This window comes from Cavia porcellus, unplaced genomic scaffold, assembly GCF_034190915.1.
Source record: "Cavia porcellus strain 051 isolate PalLab524CR breed Dunkin Hartley unplaced genomic scaffold, mCavPor4.1 scaffold_2, whole genome shotgun sequence".
Lineage (NCBI taxonomy): Eukaryota > Metazoa > Chordata > Mammalia > Rodentia > Caviidae > Cavia > Cavia porcellus.
The window spans coordinates 125869884-125893086 of NW_026947485.1; the positions used below are offsets into that span (position 1 = coordinate 125869884).

The window sequence follows — 23203 nt, forward strand, 5'->3', positions numbered from 1 at the left end:
CCCTGCCAATTCTTCACACAGCGGTAACCCCTTGGATCTTAGCCGTTAACCACGACCACATTAACTGCATTGCTTCAGAACCCATTGTCCCCACCTGCTCCTGAAGATACCAGTTCTGAGTGCTATTCCTGCCACCAGCCCTCCCTGGACTGCATAGAAGAGCCACCATTAAACTTGGCCATGCTGACCCGTCCCTTGCCTATGAACCCCTGATGACTTTGGTGTGTCCGCTGGGCCCTCTTTCCAACTTGGTCCTCTGCTGGATCTTTTGACTTCCCATAATGTGTGCACTCCAGCAGGCCCACTTTCCTGAGCTGCTCAAATCCCACCATTCACTGCCTGACTCTGTGCCTAAGTCTCAAGGAAGTCCTTCCTCTTCTCAGGAGCTATCTGCAGTGTCGAATCCCATCTACTGACACAGTGCTCACAGTTTAATAACTCTTGCTTATTCAGTTTTTGCCTTCTTGCCCCTTCAGTCAAGTACCCAAAATCCAATCTCATGTCTCCTGTTAGGACAGCTCAATAATATATGCAGTTTCTTCAGTTTGACTGTTATAAATATACCCTCGGCCCCAGGTCTCAAATTCTCAATGCATCTTTTATTTGCCCTCAAATTCATTAAGATCAACTCACCATTCATACATATGCTTATGCAAAAGACATCATCATCCATTTAGCCTTCAAAGTGATTTTAACAAAAGAACAATGTATCTGTAGAGGCACCCCAGAGCCAGAAGTAGACATGCCCACAGCTGTCCGTGGGATCCAGTTCATTTTAAGCAAGACCTCTGCACAATCAGAAAATTGTTGCCAGCAGTAGTTGGGCTTGGCTGCTGCTTTGTTTATGTCTAGTAGAAGAGAGGGAAAAATTCTTTCCTCCAGAGTTTCCAAAGTCTCTTTTCTGAATGGTCTGATATGGCCCCTGTGTCCACCACTGGCCCTACACCATCAGAGCCTGGAGAAGGCTGCCATCTGATTGTGTCTACATTGATTGAGTCAATTCATATATACTCGGTAGAAGTTTCGTCCTTTTGTATTTATGTGTGACATCTTGTTGTTCTGCTCTGTTTTCATGGCTCTTGTCTGAGTGCATAAAACAGAGCTGGGTCATAATTGGTATTTGAGTGAATGAGTTAATTACGGTAAATGAAGATAGGTTTGGTTTCCACTAGAAGAGGGCAAGAGACATAAAACAATAGACATAAACATACATAAAGCAATGTCACTTGCCTTTTTTATTTTGAAATAGACACTGAATAAGTAATTCTCTCATATCATGGGCTGCTACATTGTGATGGTTAATTTTATATCTATTTGACTGGGCTTAAAGGATGCCCAGGTAGCTTGTAGCACAATATTTCTGGGAAGGTCTGGGAGGATATTTCTAGAAGAAAGTTATATCTTGATTAGCAGACTGAGGGAAGAATATTGCTATCGCCAAAGCGCATGGGTGATATCCAATGTGGTGATGGGGTAGAAACAAAGCAAATTTGAAAGGCAAATTTACTCTTACTCTCTCTTCCCAAGCTGGCACAAACATCTTCTGCCTTTGGACAGCGGGTATCCTAGTTCTTGGGCTTTGAGGCTCTGTACAAGACACACAGTAGAGGCTTCCAAAATTGTCAGTTCTTAGACTGAGATTGACTCACTTTCCAAGCTTTCTGGGCTCTGCAGTTTTCCAATGACACCTCATAGGACTTAGAACACAAATCCTTATCTCACCAGAACAAACACCATTTCAACTGATAAGTAGAGGTAATCAAATAAATGTTCTTTTCCATAAAAGTTAGCTCTTCCTCTGTTTGGAAAAGTTTCATTTTCTTGGTATTAATAAAGTTGAAAGCAGTTTATTTAAAATAACTATTATTTCCCAATCTCTTAAGGAGGAATTGCACTTTTAAAACCATCATACACATTCATATGTCTGATATTTGAAATAATCACTCTCAAGCAATATAATATCTAAAGTGAGAATTCAATATCTTCTGCCATTAACAACATCATTAATAACAAAATGTCTGTTTAATTACTCTTGCTAAGATTAAAAAGGCCATTATTCTTGTAACTTGAGAAATTCATTAGCTGGAAAAGGCTGTTTAATGCCAAATGCACTCCTTAAAGATGCAGTCCCCGATATTTGAAGGTATTTCTGACATTCATGCATTTGCATTACTTTAAAAAAGCACTAACCCAACTGTGCTGAAGATCATGCTGTGACAATAAGCAAGCACTGTAACATTTCAAAATCAGAAATGAAGCTACAAGACATTTTACAATACCATACAGAGTCTGTTCTTCGGAATATTTAAACTCCACACACTGAGCCCATTATTCATCGTTCACCTCTCACTAATTCTGTGCTCAAATGAGTCTTGTACCAACACAGTGCATCCTTGGGTACAGTTAATATTCATAAGCACCTCCTCCAAAGGGACTGTGAGCTGTAACTTAAGATCTTTGCAAGTCAATTGTAGAGTCTGAGACTTCAAGGAATTTAGATCCATTAAGTGAAAATTACAAGATGGGATTTAGAACAACATCTTTCTTAATCCACTGTTTCAGCTCACTGTATTTTTAGCACAGAAACCCTCTTAACATTTAGTAAGAATTAGATCAGTAGCAGTGCGCTTACAGAAAGCAATTCAAGGTGCTTCCCCGTCTTGGTTATATGTCGTGTGGTATACCGTTCTTTCACTTTTTGCCTCTTTTTCCCATTTTTTCCTGTGAGCAGGAAAGCTGAGCCCTAAAACTAGCTATAATTCTGTAGTGCTCCTTAGTTTCAGGATGTTCCCACTTATTATGTCTGAATCACAAATGTACCCTTTAGGGTACTCTCAAAGAGAGAGAGCAAGCGTGTCAATAGCAGAAGGGCAGGAAGAATTCAGGCCAACCCAGGTGAATAAGAAGCTGGAAGAAAGTTTTTTGTTGTCATGTTCTGTTTTGTTTTGTTTAATTATAGTGTGTTCAGTACAGAACAGTCACATTCATGGTGCAGAGGGCCTCACGTTCATGATGCATCCTAACTCTTAGACTCCCTTCTCCTCCCCAGGCCTCTCCATTGGTCCTCTTCTCATTTGCACAAGATCTGTCTCCTTGTTTCCTATTATCTACCACTTATTTTGCTCGTTAATTTATTTACACTTTGCTATTTGGGAGAAAGTTGCTGCTTTTAAGGTTGAATTGAGTGTCTTGCAGTGGAGAGTGTTCCCCACACTTCTCTCCATCTTTTTTTCAGTAAACGTGCATCGCTACTTCCTTTGTACCTTTGGTTATGACGGGGTCTCTTGGAGGTGAACGTCACCCAGTATCTGCCGAGGACAGGTCCTTACCACGTGAGGAGAGCATGGTACCCGTGCCATGTGCAGGATACACTAGGACACGCAAGGGAGCTGAGAGATCTCTGGAGGCAGAAAGGGATTCAAGATTAGGCAAATCTTTAAAGGATGAGTACGTTTGGGTCATTTAACATTCCTGCCTTCCGCAAGACAGGGCAGGATAGGTGATGGGGAAGTAATAGCAGCCTATGGTTTTATTTATCCAAGGAGTTTGACTCCTGCCCCGCCCCTTCCGCTGCACAGCAGCTGCGTGGCTGGCTGGCTTCCTTCTCTCTGGAGAGGCGCCAGAAAGCAGAGGCCCATTGGATTGAGCGCCATTTGCCACACTGTTTCTGGAAATGCTTGCCTTTGGGAAAAGCAATGTCTTCCTTGCCTGATATAATCAATTTTTATCTAGGATTGCTCTCTGTAGGGAGGCAGTGATGCTCCAAGCAGAAACTTGGAGGGACTTTAACTAAAAGCAGGGAGCTGGCTTTTGTTCATTTCTTAGCCTGAAAACGCAGTGCTTATTTAAACACTGGGATGAGAAAGTTCATTTACGATGTCACATTAACTTGTGACAGTAAATGAAAACAACACATACCTGAATGTGCGGAAACTTCTGTTTAAGTTAGCCACGTGCAAAAAGGACTGCTTTCCAACTTGCTAAATTCTCTGCTGCTGGAGGTAGGAAAGTCAAAGTTCATCAACACTAACTAGAGAAATTGTTAAACATACTTTTTAAAGGATCTTTGTTGAATTACATGACCCACCATGTCTATGACTTTTGTGATCCTGTAATACTTTATGATTTTAGATAAAGGCAATTTCTACCATGATCATGTTTTTGAGACTTAAAAATTTCAAGACAGCATTGTGTTGTTTGTTTTCACAAAATAAAATGAAGGCATTAGGAATAATCCCTTTAGTCTTGACATGTTTTCACACTTAGAACTTTTTACCAATTTAATGCCTTTAAATTTTAAATAATACATGTACCAAAAACAAGATACGAAGTGGTGTCCAGTTCTGCGTCAGTCACCATTTGCCAGCACTTTCAGAGGGTTTTCCCTGATGATAAGACTTGAGCTTCAACCTCAGCTGCAGCTTGATGTGTAAATGGTAGTGTGCAACTCATCTCTGGAAGAAGTAACAGAGAAAAACAATAGAGCTTTGTCTTGGTAGATTCTTAGAGCCTTACAGTGGTAAAGATCCAGGCCAGGATTCTTTGGCTGTGGAATCTTTTGGGATTTTAAAGGGTGTAGAACAATCTTAGTGAGTCCCTTAGGATTGAGACATTATTTCCATACTAGATGTCTCATATACCAACAGGTTTGTAACTGGGCTTGAGTAGATTTGTACACCTAAGCCAAGTATCTGGTTGACTCTGCTTTGTCTTGTTTTCAATAGCTTCAGTGAAAGAAATCTTATGTCTTAGAATAAAAGTCAAGAGACTGATTGAAATAACTAATCATAGCAAATGTTTTCTGTGTTACTTTCCCTTAATCTATTTCCAGGTCACTACCCGTGGTCTTTGAGTTTGATCCATGGTGCATAAAAGGATGTTTTTGCCAAACTCACTTGAAATAATCACCAGAAATAAATTAACTCAAGTGACTGAAATTTTTAATCATACTGTGCTTTTTCTCACACATATATACAAACACATGCACATAGCTATTCTAAACTGGAGTTTTCATTTCCATGGGAACTCAACAGACATTTATAGTACAGTGCAGATAAAAATGAAATGGAAGAGACTTCTTTCTTCTATAAAAGAAGCATTTTTATTCTGTGAAACTTTATTGGGAAATTTTTTAAAGTAGGGTTGTAAATCCTTAAGTTGAAAAAAGCCTTAGTTTTTTGTGATGAACATTAAAATCACATAAAGTTGGTTGAAAGTCTCCTATGGGTAGAAAGAGGTGTGTGTGTGTGTGTGTGTGTGTGTGTGTGTGTGTGTGTGTGTGTATGTGTGTGTGTGTGGAGGGAGAGAGAGAAAGAGAGAGAGAAATGCCCAATTAATTTAACAATGCTATTGTTTTCACTTTTAAAAATTCACAAGTGTAAAGCACATTGATATATTTTCCATGGAAATTAGTTTCCAGTAAAGATGATCACATTTCAATCTTATGAAATAAGTAGCACAAACAATGTGCTTTGCAAAGACACAAGGAATTTCACATAAGATAAACCATCTTAAATTTGATTCTTTGGTACGTGCATTGGAGGACTGTAGAGAAACATTCTGACTCAGAATCACATCTTTGTATTCATGACCAAGTAATAGGAAGACACTACAAAGAAACACTTGATTCCAAGTGAAGTTCTATTGGAAAACCTTTTAAGCTAGCTTAATGAGATGGGGAAAAAAAGATAAAGGAACTCAAGAACATGAGTAGAGCTGAGATTTAGGAAAATTACACTCAAACCAAATACAAGGGTTATGTACAACCTGGGAAGATTTCTCTCCGGATCATTCCCTACCCACATCTCATCAACTTCATGTTTATTATTGTTAAGATCCTAGTCTATACCAACTCTCTACTTCCTGATTCATCTGAAATTAAAAACCTCCTTGTACTCCTTAACTCTTTAAAGGAGAGTCATAATAGATCTCAAATGTCCATGTTGTCAGGTAAACACTGATTTCCTAACTTAGGTAGGATATCTACCTTCAAATAAACCAACAATTGCGAAGTAATTAGGATCATATGGTGTAGAGGTAGTTGCCTCATCGCTAGGTAGATCAAAGGGGAATAGCAGCATTTGGATAAGGGCAACCCACGGTAGTTGTGTACTAGGTAGATTTCAAAGACTAAACAAACCCTCATAGAACAAGGGAACAATCACAAGTACTTATGAAGGAAGTGTGTGACCAATTTTTTAGTTCTGGATTAAGCAGTCAGGGAGCTGTACTGGAATTAGAATACTGAGAATAATAAATTTATAGTGGAAAGAATTAGGCAGTTTTCCAGATTTCCCTCTTGCTGTTTCAAGGAATAAGGGGAGGAACAGTCTGTTTTAGACTTCATGGTGATGTCCAAATGTTACTGGTAAACGTTCTCACTAGAGGCCCCAGGTTCTTGGACATGATCTTTGAGAACTGTCTACCCTCAAGGCCTTGGTTCTTAGATTGCAACCTTAAATTCTTATTTTTTTCAAAGACAGAAAACAAATCATTACCCCTAAGGCAGACTCATGCTACCTCCCCACTGGGTTAGTCTCAGGGCTGTTACATAGACAGCAGTGCAATGAAGCACCACCACCACCCACACACACAGAGATGTATATACACGCACACAGTGTTACAGAAACACCAAATGCAATACAACTTTATGTGTGGCAGGAAACTTAAGTGAACATTATTGGAGCTTAATTTCTCTGAAATTAAGAAATTTGAGAAGAGGGGCTGGGGATTTAGCTCAGCAGCATAAGCGCCTGTCTTGCAAGCAGGCAGTCGTGAGTTCGATCCCCAGTACTGATAAAAAGGGAAAAAAAAGACACCAAAAAAAAAAAAAAAAGAAAGAAAGAAAGAAAGAAAGAAATTTGAGAAGTAACAAGTTTGAAGTTACCTTACTGACATCCCTGCATGTGTTTCCAAAGTGTGTAAAGTAATGCTTATGGAATTGCTTGTAGGAAAAAATGGCAAATGACCAAGATCAATGACATGTTTGTTAAACATGTTTGCTATAGCAAAATAGCCACAACTACTTAAGAAATGACTCTGTATGTATCAAATAAAATCCTCATATTTTAATTATAAGCAGAATCATTTTCAAAAAGGATATATGGGAAGAAAAATTATAATCAGAATATTGTCATTACTTTACAGTAAAGTTACTAATTTAAAATTAAGGACTTACATAAACATACTTTAGCAATCAGAATACCCATGTCCAAATTACCAGTCATTTTTCCCTAACGATAAATATAGAGAGGAAATCAAACAATAACCCAAAGCTTGCTTACTGACCTCAGAATTAGAATAAGGGCACCATTGGTTAGCAAATGGACATAAATGACTTGAGCATAAGAGATGCTACTGAATCATTTGTAGAAAACACGGAGGAGACGTCTCTCTATTAGATCTGGAAGAACTGAAGGTCTGAGGCTAACAGCCTCTGCAATCTTTTCCTTAAAAGCACAGTGCAGTGGTTGGGACCTCACAGTGCAAAAGTACTTTTGTCTAAGTAAAGTTTGCTCCGTGGGTCAAATTTTATGGATGAACCCAAACAAAACCTATTTCTATGCTTTCCTTTGTTTATAATTCATAGCTGACTACTTCCTTTATTATATGATAGAAGCTTTCTGTAGTATCTTTATTTAGGGTAGAAGGCAAGTTTACAGTGATACATCTTTACAGCAACTTAACATTTTCCAACTTTGACAAAGTTATGTAAAAAAAAAAATCTAGTTTATACTATTAGCAATCTTATTTCTCTTTTTCCCAAGAATGTCAGGAAAAGCTCACCTTAAACACTGTGAAGTGGATTTATGGATTCTCTCACACATTGTTCTACAACCCTTTGGGGTCCTATGAAAATTAAAGAAAATGAACAACTGTATGGGTCACCTTAGATGACTCAACTACAAGGCTTCCAGGAAACTTCAGAGTGAGCCACGGAGGAATCCGGAACAAGTGGGCAACAAATTCGAATGGAGAGGCTGACTCTGAATGAGACAATCCACAGCTCATATCCAGAGAGGAGTCATGACATCCTGAAGATAAAAAAGCAAAGATCCTGTGGTTGCCAGTGACACATTACTGACCTGCTCCTTTTGAATTAAGACCTGAGCCAGTGGCTAAACAATCTGAAAATGTGCCTGTTTCTCAGAAAGCATTTATACTGCCAGTCAATTCATGGTAAATACTGAACAAAACAAAGCTGTTGTATCAGAATCAATAGCATAGCCAAAAAAAAGGACAAATAATATTAATAAAGATAGAACCTCTACAATATTAATTTACCAATAAAATATTATAATTTAACTTACATATACCTAAAATGATACCTTTGAATCAATAAAAGAAACACAGAATAACAATTAAATACTGACAAAACCTCAATCAAAATGAGAATTCAGAAACTGACAAAACAGACAAAGCTAAAAAGGATATATAAAACTAGAACAACACATTTAAAGATCTCTTCATTAGGTATATTTAGAACACTATAATCCAAAAATATAAAGCACCATTTTTAAGTATAGACAGAAATTTTACACACATTATTTCAGATTTAGCAACAAAGGAATCTTTAAAAATATTTTAAAAATCAGTGCTACACAGACCAGGTTGTCTTAGCATAGTTAAATCAAAAACGAATCATAAAAATACAGAATAGTGTATGTTAGCAAACTTCCTATGGATTTCTAAGTGTCTCATAAGTTAAAAAATAAAGCTCTAAGTAATCTTAGGATAAAGAATAAATCACTAAATAATCTTGGTTAAAGAGTAAAGAAAAAGTATGAAACGTTTATATGGAATACAGATGAAAGAATTACATTAAAGACGTTTGGGATAAATCTCATGCAAGGTGAGCAGCCAAGTTTATAATGTGAATAGATGTGCTAAAAAGTAAAAATGACTCTAATTAAGCAGGGACTCAGAAAACCAGCAAAAGTACAAAATAAAATCAAAGACCAAATTAGACAAGAGGTAATTAAGATCATAAAAGTTAATGAATAAGGAAGAAAATGTACAAACTGTTAACAAAAGTTAGTACATCAAAAAACTAGCAGAAAAACTTAGAAGACTAAAAGGAATAAAATAAAAGTATTAGAAATTTTAAAAGAACATTGGGGAGAATTTTTGACATATCAATTAAACAGACAAAAATTGCAAATTTCAAAAACAATATATATTTATCAAATTGACTATGGCTAAGTAGAAAATTAAAGGACTATGAATTTTCTTGAAAAATAATTAACCTGAAACTAGTTCCCATGAAGATCAAATAAGATAATTTTAGAAAGGATTCAACAAAGCTTTCAATAAACAGATCATCTCTCTCATGAAATCTGTTCAAGAAGCTTGAAAAAATGAAAAGTAACCCAACTCATGTCACAAAGTTAGCATAAGCATGATTCCAAATCCAGATAAGACTATTCATGAAACTTGAAAAAAAGACAGATTCTAAAATTTGTATGTAAGAGTAAAGAGCCAAGAATATCTATGACAATTTTGAAGGGAAAGAAAGAAAGGAGGAGCTGGGGGAGGCTTTCTCTGGACAGTAGGCGTTTGTGAAAGGAGCGTACCTACAGAAAGAGCCTACAGGGAGAGCTGGGTCGGTCACTTTGCTCTATACGGAAAACAATTTCTTCTCTGCAGATAGAAAACTCAAGTATAAAAAGGAAGTTGGATTCTTCCGCATACCAAATCAATTCCAAAGAGCTGAAAAACATGTATATGAAGGATGAAGCTTTAAAAATGAGGAAGAAAATTTTTGAAGCTATTCCATGTCCTTCGTAAAGAAGAATATCTCTTAAACAGGAAACAAAGACGACCAATGAATAACGATTGCACTGAAGTTTAAATCCATGCATTAGAACAAATTGCATAAGCCTAGGTAAAAGGTGCATTCATTTACTTAGAAGAAACATCCTCAGAATAGGTCACTGGATATCAAGTAAAAATCAAGGAAAAAGTATCCAGAATATATAAAATAAAATAAGTAGCAATCATGTTAGAAACATAGCTCAGTGACACCATAGATTCAGTTTCCAGTGCCACACACAAAAACACACACACAAAGAGGAAGAACAAAAGAAAAAGGAAAATATTAGTTACCCAACAGAAAAATGGACAAAAAAATCTGAACATGCACATATTGGAAAAGCCTAACGTGATTGGGAGTGAACATATGCTTACCTCCCCTGCCTGAATTAGAGAAATGCAAATTTAAAATAATACAAAATTTAACAAACAGGATACCGACAAAAAATGTTAAGATACTAAGATTTGGTGAGATTTGGTTAAGGACCACGTAACATACCAATGCAAGTAAGCTTACAAATTTGAGAAATAATTTGGCAAAATCTTGTTAAATTAAAGATACACAAAAACTAAGTCCAGTAATTTTACTGGTAGCCATATTTTCTAGATATGAATCTAAAAATATGTACAAAAAAGTTTAAACAATGATGTTCAATTTATGTTGGGAAAAATTAAAACAAGTTATACAGTACATAGGATTATAATGTGAGGCAACGGCATTATATTTCTGGTATGTATTAAATGGATTGATCTTTAGAAACATGAAGTAAAACATTCACAGAATGACTTAAGCTGCATGATTCCACCATAAAAACATTGAAATACATAAATGGTATTTTGTATTTTTGTAGATGAATGCCTACATAAAAAAGGAGAGAACATTTTTAGGAAGGAATCACCAAGCTCAAGGGGCTGAAGGGTATCAAGGAGATGGCAGCACCCACAAGGACTACAAAGGGGCCTTCGAATTTTATCTGTGACTTTATTAGAGATCTAACTCTACAAGACCAAAACAGTGAAATGCTTAAAATACGGCCAATAAATTCATGAACATTCACAAAATTAACTTGCACCATTTTTGTATGCTTCTTTTATCTTTCCTAATTTAAATAAAACTTGAAAATATCGTTTTAAGAAAAGAGCAAGGAAATAAACCATTTCCGACTCAATACATTTCTCTGTATATACACTTATGAAACAAAAGTATCAGGACTCTGGGAATACACAGGTGTGTCATGGGACTAAACACGTCCCGAATTCAATAATCCACATCTCCTGGGAGCATCTGTTTTGTTGAGGGGATCGGAGGAGATACACGTATGACAGATTCAGAGTTTTTATGCACAAGAATTTGAGTCACAGTTCATCAACTCCAACCTTCACCTCCAGCGTCACCTTCACCCTTCACTATCACCTATAGCTACAAATATTAGAGTAGAATTATTGCTGTAGGAAAAATCACAAGTTCCTATAATTTCTCTTAAAACAGCAGGAATGTATACTTGAATGAATGTGTGTGTAAATGTATACTTTAAAACAAGAATGAATAAGAAAGCAAAGATTCGGGTTTTTTCAAGAGCTGAACTCTTCTAATATCAAGAAGACATCAGCTTCATCGTCTTTACCTTTGCAGCCAACAAGATCCTGGTAAACACAAAAGAGCTTCTTGTAGGGAACCATGTGACTAGGTGACAGGCTCCGTCCTCCACCGAGGGACACCAACACCGTGTGAAAAACCTTAGAAAACCATAGAAACGCTGCTAAAAATACTCTTGGTATTTGACAATGGCATTTCATGAGGAACCTCAGAAAAAAGTTCTTTTTGGTCTCATTTCAAAAAAATCTGTTTTTTTCTAAGTTCTGTTTTGACAAGATGAATTGTGGGACAAGTGAACACTGCATTTTTGAATTAGACCAAACTGTGGCCCTCTGGGTGGGGGCAGCTTAACCTGGAGCCCTTTCTTTTCTTTTCTTTTCTTTTTTTTTCACCATTTACAGTTTATTGTTATGTCTTTACTTTCAGTTTCCTTCCCCATGCATGCTCACTTTGACATTTAGCAATTTTGTTGAATTTTTTATAGCTTTATTGACTGCCTTATACCTTAAATAAGTAAATGTAAGCAAGAAATGACAGCCTATATAGCATAGTAAAATATTTCGAGATATATTTTGGCTTCCTTAATTAATTATTTGAAGATTTCATTAAATTCTTCAATTTTTGCTCTACAACTAAATGTCTCATCCTTTAATGTAATGCTTACTTGCTTTTATAGTAACATTTGGGCAAAAAAAAAAAAAAAACACAATGTAAAACAATGCAAAAGGCATACATTTTTGAGCCAAAAGAATTCAGGAACCACAAATGAGTTAGTTATGTAATTTTGACCAAGTCCTTGGGATTTTTATGAAGCATACTTTTGTGTCTGCAAAATGTGCCCAAGGGGATATTTTTAGCACTGTTAGGCAGTGGGTATGGATCTATATTTTAAATTATGAAATTGCCTAAAAATGTTAAGTCACAAGAAAGTACCCTAGTTTGGGCATAAAATCCCCAATTTAAGTTGAGCCTTCATTATTTACTAGAAGTAAGTCTTTGGTAAGTCTCCTAAACTCTAACAGTTCTGAAAAAATGGGATAACAAGAAACAGCTATGACAATCAATGGTAACTGTGCTCTTGTAAAATATAAACCAATGCAAAAAGCCACTATTTTAATAAAATGTTCTTCATAGTATATGTGATAATAATTTTAGATTTCCAGAGCTTAAGACATTGCCTAAATATAAATGATGTTAAAACTGGATGTGGTGGCACATGCCTGTAATCCCAGCACTCAGGAGGCTGAGACAGAAAGATTGTTGAGCGTTTGAAGTCAACTTGGGCTACATAGTGAGTTCTCGGCTAGCCTAAATTACATAACGATACCCTCTCTCAAAAAATAGCATAAAAATGATGTTTAGTAACTAAGGTAAATAGAAATACTTTTAGAATATAAAGCATTTTAGAGGGCTAAATTTTAAAATATAATATATTTTGTAAATTTTTTGAAATAATTTACCAAAAATAAAATAATTAAAAATAAACTAAGTTACATTTGCAGACATTTTTTTCTGTTATGTTTCCACTGCATTGATCAGTACTTTAAATTTCCAAATAACTTCAAAATATATGTTTTACAAAATTCTAGAATGAGAAGGTGAATCCTAACATTCACACAGGAAGTATAAGTAAACTCTGTGTTGGAAATGTTATTTTTGAAAATATTTCTCTCCCCTGTGCATGTTTCCTTTCAGTAAACCATTTTACTTACCTGCGTGGCAACTAAAAATATTCATCTATTTGTCTTACAATGCATGCCTGCATGCATGCTGAATTTGCATATGTGTCTGCTTCTTCCTTAGTACACGCTGGGTACTATCTAGTACTAGGGATATGTTACCCCATAAAGAAAAGAAAAGACTTTCAAGAAAGGAGAGAGAAATCCATGAAGTTGAAGCAGGACAAAGCAGAAAACGAGTAGAAGCAGTCTGGAGGACCAATTCACATGGAGCTTAATGGACTACAAGGATTTGGGGATTGCATTTTGAGTTAGATGCAATGGGAAGAAAGTGGTGAACTAAAAGGGAATACGTGCCTCAGGCTATGTTCTTTCCACACAGGAAGCGACAGTAAGAAAGCTTCCTGCACAGGCCTGATGGAATGAGGGGTGAGGAGAAAGTTAGAGTAGAGCACAAAGTAGCCAGATAGAGGCAGGATGCAGAGACACCCTGTATATCTCTGCGGGAATGGAGCGTGGGGAGGGTCCTCTTTCTCCAAAGACCATGAGAAGTTGTTCAGGGAATAGTCTCACAGGCAAGGAAGGCAGGGCTGGGGGGGGGGGGGAAGGAGAAGAAATTATGCAACCCTGTTATAGGGAGGTGGCCAGAGACCTGAGCCTGAAATAATGCTCCTAGTTAGCCAGGGCCTGGAAATCTGAGCACACCTTAGTAGGGTCCCCGCAGGTGCCAGCCAGGAAGATGCAGAGGATGAGGAAGCTTTAGTGAGCTTTCAGTCTACCTCCTGCAAATAGCCAGTGCCATCGGCTTCCATAATGGCTATCTTCATAACAAGCCAACAAACAGAACGAGTCCTACATTCTTCACTGCTACTAATCTACCTAGTTGTTCCCTGGGGTAGAACAGAAAATCAAAGGACTAACAATTTTTCCAAAAGAGATTGTCTGAAATATGAAGAACCTAGGGGACCTCTACCTGTCAATGCATCCCACCACACCACCTGCCACATGACTCAGTGAGGCCATGAGAAAGGTTCAATTACAACACACACTGCACATTTCATTGGCCATCTATAAAAGTGACCCTGCTATGCATTCACAATATGGAAATCTGATTTCATACATCGTATGTCTAAGATATGCACCACATTCCATTGCAGTTTCCAGAGCTGAATGAGCAGTCATATAACTACTTAGGTAGAATGTAAAATTGGAAGATGAGTACTATCAATTTGACTTGTTAATACAATCAAACTTAATTTTTCAGTGATCTGGCAGCACCTCCCTATGTATAAACTATTTACTGTTATCTGTTGATGTTGATTATTTGGTAAAGTGTCCCTAACTTACCAAGTGGGTCTACAAAAGGGATAAGGTTCATCAGTCCCATAAGAATTTTTAAAATATCATACTAACTGATTGAACTGCTCCCAAGATTTACTATCTATACAAAAGTGAAAATCACACATTAGATCTAAGATGCACTTTTCATGTCCTCTCTAAGATCAGGCAGATATTGCTGTTTTGAAAGTAATATTTATTTGGATAAAATAAAATGTAATCCTAAACAGGGCCTTTCTCATGCTCTTGTTCTGAAACTTTCACTGCTACTTTTGTACCCACTTTTCTTTCCATCTTCTTCCCTCACCCTCTGTAACTATATCCTCAGTGGCGCCTTTCCCTGTGAAAGAAGGTGAGCTCAAGTGAATTCCTATATTAGCCGGAAGGCAGGAGGCAAGAGAAGAAAAAAGAAGTGGAGGTCACAATTGCAGGACATGCTTTTCAGTAGTGGTCCAGACATCCCAGGAAAGCTTACTCATCTCCTTTTATATCTGCTGGTATGACCACCTCATTGCTCCTGTTCAGATTGCCTTCGGGGTTATCTGCGATGAGTGTCACTACACAAATCAGATCTGCTCGGGAACCTGTCAAATAACGTAAGTCATGTCCTCATTTTAACTCACACTACTTCTTTTCAGCCTGCACTCCGGCCCCTGGCACACATTATGTAACACGAGCTGGTGCCTCCTTGCACGGCTTTCACTCCTATGATGAGCACTTATGTGTGACAAACCCCACAGGAATGTCTCCAGGTAGTGGTTCTGCTGTGACACCTAAACACACACTAAGCCCCTTGTGAGGAGTCCAAGGAAGCATGCATAGATAGTGTTGTCTGTCTGGTTTATGACACTGAGATTGCTATCCACTTAACAAAATGTAATTTTAAAAAATGAATTGTGTTTCTAGATGTAAATAAAAGATAAAATACATAGGCAACAGGGAGGTAGATCATTTGTAATAAGGAAGGGGAACAAGACATGGAGGACGAGATGAAAGAGGGGAGGGAAAGGGACATAACGAGCACTAAAGCATGTTATGTACCTGTCTCAGCTCCCCAGAAGGAACGTGATCATTATGTACCGCAAACATGGACCATAAATAAGTGCATCAGTAACACATGTGTTTTTAACAATATGTACTTTAACTGTGGATCCCCCCAGAAAAATTTAACAGCTTAACTTAGCAGCACCTGAGTTCTTGCTTTTATCTGTGAATAATACAATTTGATCAGATTACCTAAAACTCTTATTATTTTAACGTGGCATAAATAATGTAAAGGAAGCCTAACTTCATATAGACACATTCTGCAACTGTTCTCACAGCTCGAGCTTTTTCCTCTTTTTTTTTTTTTTTAATTAAGGTGATTCCAGTAGTCATTTCTGACTTCCGTGGCATCTTTCTGCAAATCCTAACCACTTTACTGCTACACCGAGGTTCATTTGTGTCATTCAAATCTTTGCTCTTTAAATTCCCACTTATAAATTTATCATGGCAATGCATTCATATCTTTACATTTAATCTGAAACTTCGATAACAAGCAGGAGATGGAATAAATGAGTAGCAGACACACTTGACAGAATTAAACTGCTCTCCCAACAGGGTGCATGTGAACTATTAGAATGACAGGAGAGCATTTTAATTTTGTCCAGTCCTTCCTTCCCCTCTTCTCTCTTCATTTCTCCTTCTCTGCCTTGCCATGGAAGCTTTGATAAAAGATCCAGGCTTTGAGTGTCCGACATCCCCACAAAACTGTCGGAGGATGTTTCAAAATCATAGATTTTGAATGACACAGATGAACTTCGCTGCTTGCGCGGCTGCAGTGGAGAATTTATCATTTTGTTAATTAAGAAGTGTTTTCCAATAGTCACTCTAGAAATTGCCTCTGGAATATCATTAATTAACAATCCCACTTCCAGCATGGGAGGGAGGCTGAGCAAAAGTGACAAAGGGAATACATACTCGTACAAATTTAAAAGCACCAAATTTGGAAAGGGGAAGAGGAATATTTAAAACAAATACTAAAGTATCAACAGCATTAACCAAAAAACCCAATATGCATCATTAAAAGTATCTAGCTCCCCAGGCCTTATATAGTTTCAAAACAAAGTCAACAATTGAAAAACTTTATCTGAACTAAATAATTTACCACGCTGTTTGGAATTTGAAGGGGTGTGTGTGTTTTCCTTGAGGATTCTTTCCTTTCTAGGGGAGAAGAAAACGAGTCTTTCCCCCTAGTTTTCTTATTTGTTGAGTAACCAGGTAACAAACTGTTTAAAATCAACCAAACAAAACTTGATAATTGGCCCCTATCCCCATCTGAGCCACAGAAGAGTGTAACCATGGCAACCTGTCATTTAGCGAGGGCCACCTCATATACCTTTCAGAATTTAAGTATGCAAAAATCTACTCATTCCTAAGTAGAATTTTCGTGCCAGGAACATTCCGTTCTTTATTGTTAAGGAAGTAGGAAGCCAGGTTTGTAAATAGTCCTCAACAAGGTGTTCAGGTGAGAGAGAGGCTTAGATGCAGGTGTGTGCACTGATCTGAGGGTTATTTTTTTTTTTTCCTGGCAAGAAATAAACAAAAATGGACTTTATTAAATGGCAGTCACTAAAGACACAGCAAATGCCTCACTGAAACTTATTTTGCAAAGTTAGGAGTCTTTTATGGTGAGAAAACATCCACTGTCTGATACAAACCCTCCTCAATTTTAAGGAGTTTTTTATGGTTTCACTTGACACACACCAGAAAATACTCTGCATCTCGAAGTCTGTTGTTGTTGTTGCTGCTGCTGGTGGTGGTGGTGGTGGTGGTGGTGGTGGTGGTATTTGGTAATCACAACTACAGCGGGACCTCAGCTTTCCAGATTTCACAGTATATAGGAATGATATGTGTGTGACAATATTTAAACTGGCTAAACATGACTCTTAATCTTCAATTGTTCCCAAGTGGATAAGAGTCTAGAGAGTGTTCCCTTATCGAAGTGTCCAAGTCTGTTTCCTTTACCCATTAAATTACTAACAGCTGTAATTAAATTTGGTTATCAGCTTTAATTCTAGCAACAAAATCTCCAGTCGACTTCTCTGTTGCCACCAGCATAACTTTAGGGAGTAAGGACATAAAAAGAAACCTAGTAAGTGGACATCCAGAGCTGTGAGGTCAGCAGGACTGATATCGCTTTTGTTGGATTCGTTAAAGCCAATGTGCGCTCTTTGTAGTCACTACGTCAAGGGACTGCAATGCATGTCCGAAGAAATATCAAGAGTGGGTTTTGTCCTTGATGTTTCACTTGCTGTCATTTATATTTCTACACCATTGCTGTGGGGGAATCACTGTGAGCAGCACCTCACACTTTTATCTGTGTACAGTGTTGAAACCTCTGTGATAATTCTGCAATTCCTATTCAAGCCAGCAAATGTACACTGAGTACCCACGGTGTGAAGTGTTCTCTGCAAAGAGTCATGAGCTTGGCAAAAAACAGTAGCTGATTTACAGTGACACTAATGTCACTTCAGGAATCCTCCCTTAGAGTATCCCCTCCTAGCAGCTGGCACAGATAATAGGAATTTTTAACTTATTATTCTGAAAGTTTGTGAGCTTAAGACTCCTTTGATTGGACTTTCTATCATCCTCCACAGTAGCCTGGTGAGAGCATCCTAAGAATGGGTGCATTGTTTTGGCATGGAACTGCTAAAACATACAGGAGAGAACCAGCTTCCGTGGCTGGGAGACTTACAAGAGGGAAACACCAGCCACGTGACCAGGCAGGGCTGTAAATGTAGCTATAAAACCAGTTATGACTTAGGGGTCTCTGTTTTAGCACACTGAGCTTCTTTAATCAAGGTTGTTTCAATGTGTTTTTAACAGGTGATTGTTTTAAGGCATGAAAATGCTTAGAATTAATTTAAAGAACCCATTTGGGAAATTGTCTTTTGTTAGTAAATGCATGAATCTAAAGTAGAATAGTTAAAATCAATAGAATTATATACAATTTTTAAAATATAGTCAGTTAAAATCCTAACTACTACCATGTGTCAACTAACGTATTTTGTGTTGGGAAGTATGTTAGAAATGTTATGAAAATAAAATGCTCATAACAAACCTATACAATAGCAACCATACCATGATTAACTCTATTTTATAAAGGAATCTGGGGGCTGCAAAGAGTAAATAAAACTGCAAACATTATGCCATTTAAAAATCTCATTAGAAAGGGTTGAAGGGAGGGTAGGGGAATGGGAAAAAAAATCAAGTTATGTCATGTACAGGGACAAATTCCCTATGATGGACATATTATATATACTTAAAATATACAAATGAATTTCATTAATTTTAAAAAGTAAATTAAAAAATAACTTTACTTAAGGATAAGAATGTTATATATATATATATTGATTCAAGATTATAAGTTCCAAAGACCACTCATGAAAGAAGCAATTCAGAAACCTGAATTCTTTAAAATTTTCATATCTTTGAAACAATAATTCCATTTCTAGATTAGAATGAGGAAGTCATCTGAAAGTATATGAAGAATTATGATTAAAAGTCCTCTCTTTGGTATCAAGTACATAGAATGAGCAAATGAAATATTTAAATTAAAAATATACTACATTAGAATGATAAAGTAAATTTATGTTACAATGATATACAATTGCTAACATTTTGCCTGAATTTTTACCTGACATTTTAACAAAATATTAAACATATAAAAACTCATTTATTTAAAGATTGGAAGAAAATATATCAAGATGAGTTTTTTGACATGACTGTGGAGCTGGGAAATTTCCACCTGTAGCTAAAAGTATGAACACAGTAACACTGGTCTGAAACTCACTCTAAGAAGTAAATCATTAAAATAATGATGAACATAGGTGACTCCCCTCAAAAAAAAAAAAAAAAACTTCCATTAAAGACTCCTAGAACTAATAAATTAATCAAAATAGCAGAATATAAAATTAAAACAAAAAATCAACAGCATTCTTGCACATCAACAATGACCCCACTGAGAAAGAAATTAGGAAAACAATCTTATTCACAGCAGCTTGAAAAAAATTAAATACTTAGGAATTAACTTAACCAAGGATGAAAAGGACCTCAATAGTGAATGGTACAGAATTTGGGGGGAAAAATTCGAAAAGGATATAAGAAAATAGAAAGATATCCCTTTTTCCTTTGTAGGTGAACAAATATTGTCAAAATGGTCACATACCAAAACTAATAAATAGATTTAATGTAATCTCAATCAAAATACAAAAACTATGCTTTATAGGAGTAGGGGGGAAAATCCTAAAATTTACAAGGAAACAGAAAAAAAAGCTCAGAACTGCAAAAGTAATCTTGAGCAACAGGAAGCAGAAGGTGTCACAATCCTAGATTTTAAGATATATTAGAAAGCAATGAAGATAATAATACAAAAACTCCATGGTTTTGGCACAAAAGCAAACGTGAATCAATGGACCAGAGTATAGGACCCAGGACATCTTAGGCACACGTAGCCATCTGATCTTTGCCAGAGGCCAAAAACATACTGGAAAAAAACCTGTCTCTAAATGCAAACTGGTTTTCCACATTCAGAAGACTGAATCTAGGCCCATACTTTTCATGTTATACTAAAATAAAATCAAGATGGATCAAAGACCTAGATATTAAAACAGAAACAATCTGTTAGAAGATAAAATAGGTAAAACTCTTGAAGACAGAGACATAGACAAAGACTTTCTGAACAAATCTAATTACACAGAGAACAACACAAAGAATCAACAAATGGAATTATATCAAATTAGAAAGCTACTACTGTCCAGCAAAGGAAGCAACCAACAGAATAGGCATCCTACAAAATGGGGCAAACATTTGGCGCTCTTTGTTGAATAGAGAACTAGTATCTAGAATACATAGAGAAGTCAAAAAAGTGCACCCTCAGGACTCCATCAAAAAAGAGGGGCTACTGGGGTGAATAGATACTTCTCAGAATAGATAGCCAGCATTTTGGGCTGTCAGAGAAGTGAAAATCAAAACAACACTCCGAGTTCATCCTACTCCAGAAAGAGTGACCATCATCAAGAACTCAAGAATGTAACAAGTGCTGGTGAGGCTGCAGGGGAAAGGGAGGTCTTCTCCATTGTTGGTGGGAATGTGAGTTAGTACAACCACAATGAAAATTAATATGGATATTCCTCAAAAAAACGAAGATAAAAGTTCCATTTGACACAGTTATAACCCTCTGCATATCTTGCCAAAATATTAAAGACTGGGTACTGCAGTGATACATACATATCCATATTATAGCAGCACAGCTCCTAACAGCAAAGTTTTGCAATCCACTGATAGGTCTATCAGTGGAAGGATAAGGCAAGTATGTTATACAGTAAATACACAATGGAATAATTGCCAACCATAAAGAATAATAAATCTGAGCTGTTTGTAGGAAAATGGATATAGCTTCAAATCCATTAGAGCAAAGTCAAATAAATCAGACCAAGAAGGTCAAATACGATATAATTTCTCTTATGTGAGAAATCCCAAGTATAAGTAATATAAATATCAAAATAAAAGGTCATAGGAAACAGAGAAGTGGATCTTTTACACATGGGAAGGGATTCTAGGGATGTAGGAAGAGTGGAGGGAGGGGGGAAAGAGAAGCAAAAAAGGTTTGCTATGTGCTATATTTGGGTACCAACTCCTCACCATAAATGTATTCTTTAGGTACTGGAAACATACTAAAAATATGAAAGCAAAAGTGAGCCTAATATCATTGGATAATACTCTCACATGCTATTTTTCAAATTCTTGAAGTTTCTCTGCCTCTCCCAATCTTCTATTCCAAATTTTCATTGTATTTATACTAAAAAAAAATTAGAAGTAAGGATCATTAAAAACTGAAGATGTTGAGGAAGGATCCCAAAGGACAGGAACTTTAATTGCATCTTCATATACTGATGCAGTTTGTGTGGTGATGGAGGAAAGGATGGTCTAAAACCAGTGCCAAAATGACTAGAACCCTGGAGTGGGGATGTACAGGTTGCAGCAGAGAACTGTCCTAATTAGGTGGAATTCAAAAAAGACACAAAATCAATTTCAACTACTCGCATAGAACCAGATTATGGTAACAAACGGGGTCTAGATTGTTTACCAGTAAAGATGGTGGGTTGGGAAGGGCTCTTGAGCCAACACTGATCTGTCGTACAGGTCCCAACTGAGTCTTGGTAAGGAACATACATACCGTAGAGTCAATTTATGGGAAGAATCTACATTCACAGGATTTATTACAGTGAGTGCACGAAATGATAATCATGGGAGAAATGCAGCCATTCTGAAGACGCTGTGTACTAGGGACTTCACTGATACCATTTTAGTAAGGGAGAAAGGCACAGCTTATTTAGAAACAAAATGACTCACATTTTATTTCACATATTTAGTTTGAGGAGAGCATCTACCAAGGGAGTAAGTCCCATGAACAGTTGAGATATAGAACTCTGAAGCTGGAGGAAATGAAACAAAGTTTTCCTTATGACTCAAACAAAGCTCTGAGCCAGAGGAGGGAAAGAAAAAACAATCCACTTTGCCTGGTACTGTCAGAGTTTGCTAGCAGTTACTCATTTTAAGTGTCACTTTGCAAACAGACTTAAACCAACCTTTTGGAACCTGACCAATGTATAAATATAAATTTTGTAAAGGGAAGGCCTATCATCTACAAGGAAGTGAAAGTCAAAACCATGAGTCAGAGTTGATCCAGGGAAAGCATACAGAAAGGAAAGTGAAATGGCAAAGAATGAAACTCCAAGAATGCTCACAGATAAGACAGAAAAGAAGGAAGACTTCAGTTCCACAACAGACCGCCTGGGACCGTCAGAATTCTGAGTCAGGAAGCCCAGTTAGCTCTTCAGTCGGACATGAGCAACCCACACTGGAACCCTGGAAAAGAAAGCCGGGGGAAAACAAAAAATTTTAATCTTAACTGAGTGCATAATTGTTCTCTGTAAAACGGGAAATACCCCTAAAGTCAACTGCTCTGTGACTGTCACAGAAGAATTTATTCCTAAAACAAAAATTCTCTGAGGAAGTTAAGAAGCAGAAATATTTCAGTTTCAAACTGATTACAAAGACATTAAGACTAAAGAATGTGTTTACCTGGAAGTCGCCCAATGAGCTGATATAACCTGTAATTGAAGTTGAATCTGTTACATTTTCCTTCTAAAAACACATGTAAATCAAAGAATATTAAAGACAATAACCTTCCCAATTTTTAAATATACCTAAATATTAGATATAAGTATGCAAGTATTCTATACATTTATATCCTCAGTGGTTAGCACAATGAGATGCTTTTCTATTCCTTCTCTCTCCATGATTTCAGGCGAAAACACCAACTGAGCTGCTTCTCAGAGGCTCCCATATATGGGTTTCCAAGCACAATTTTGCTTTCACTCAAATTAGAGCGAGGACGCTCATCCTCTCCACGGCCACATCCCGAGAGGCTTAGTTAAACTGAAGCTGAAGAGCGATTCTAAGTCTCAAGAGCCCTCGTGGGGGATCGTGGGTGTACTGTGTCGCCAGGGTTACAGTGACACCCAGCAGCCATGCACGGGAGGAAAAGACAGTGAATTTAAACACAATGAAAAATGTAAGCTTGCTCTGATACTGAGACCCAAAAAGGCTAATTTTTGTTAAATTTAAGAATTAACCACCATTTGTCTGTGTTTGTTCAAATATTGTTTTTAAGAAATAAAGCAACACAGATAAGCTTAAAGTTCTTATATCTACAGTCACATGCATTTCACTC

General features: G+C 37.0%; 1 long non-coding RNA gene across 2 annotated transcripts; it reads right to left on the reverse strand.

The window, feature by feature from the left end:
• Positions 1-579: 579 nt before the first annotated feature.
• LOC101789238 (uncharacterized) lies at positions 580-22968 on the reverse strand. Of its 2 annotated transcripts, none has more exons than XR_002789158.2 (6): positions 22552-22968; positions 22215-22335; positions 7786-8033; positions 4328-4454; positions 3919-3995; positions 580-3400 (listed from the first exon to the last, which is right to left on the reverse strand). It is a non-coding gene; the product is annotated as an uncharacterized LOC101789238 (long non-coding RNA). The 2 variants fall into 2 exon arrangements; XR_010046402.1 differs by having other exon boundaries at positions 7888-8033; positions 22552-22967.
• Between the last annotated feature and the right edge of the window lie 235 nt (positions 22969-23203).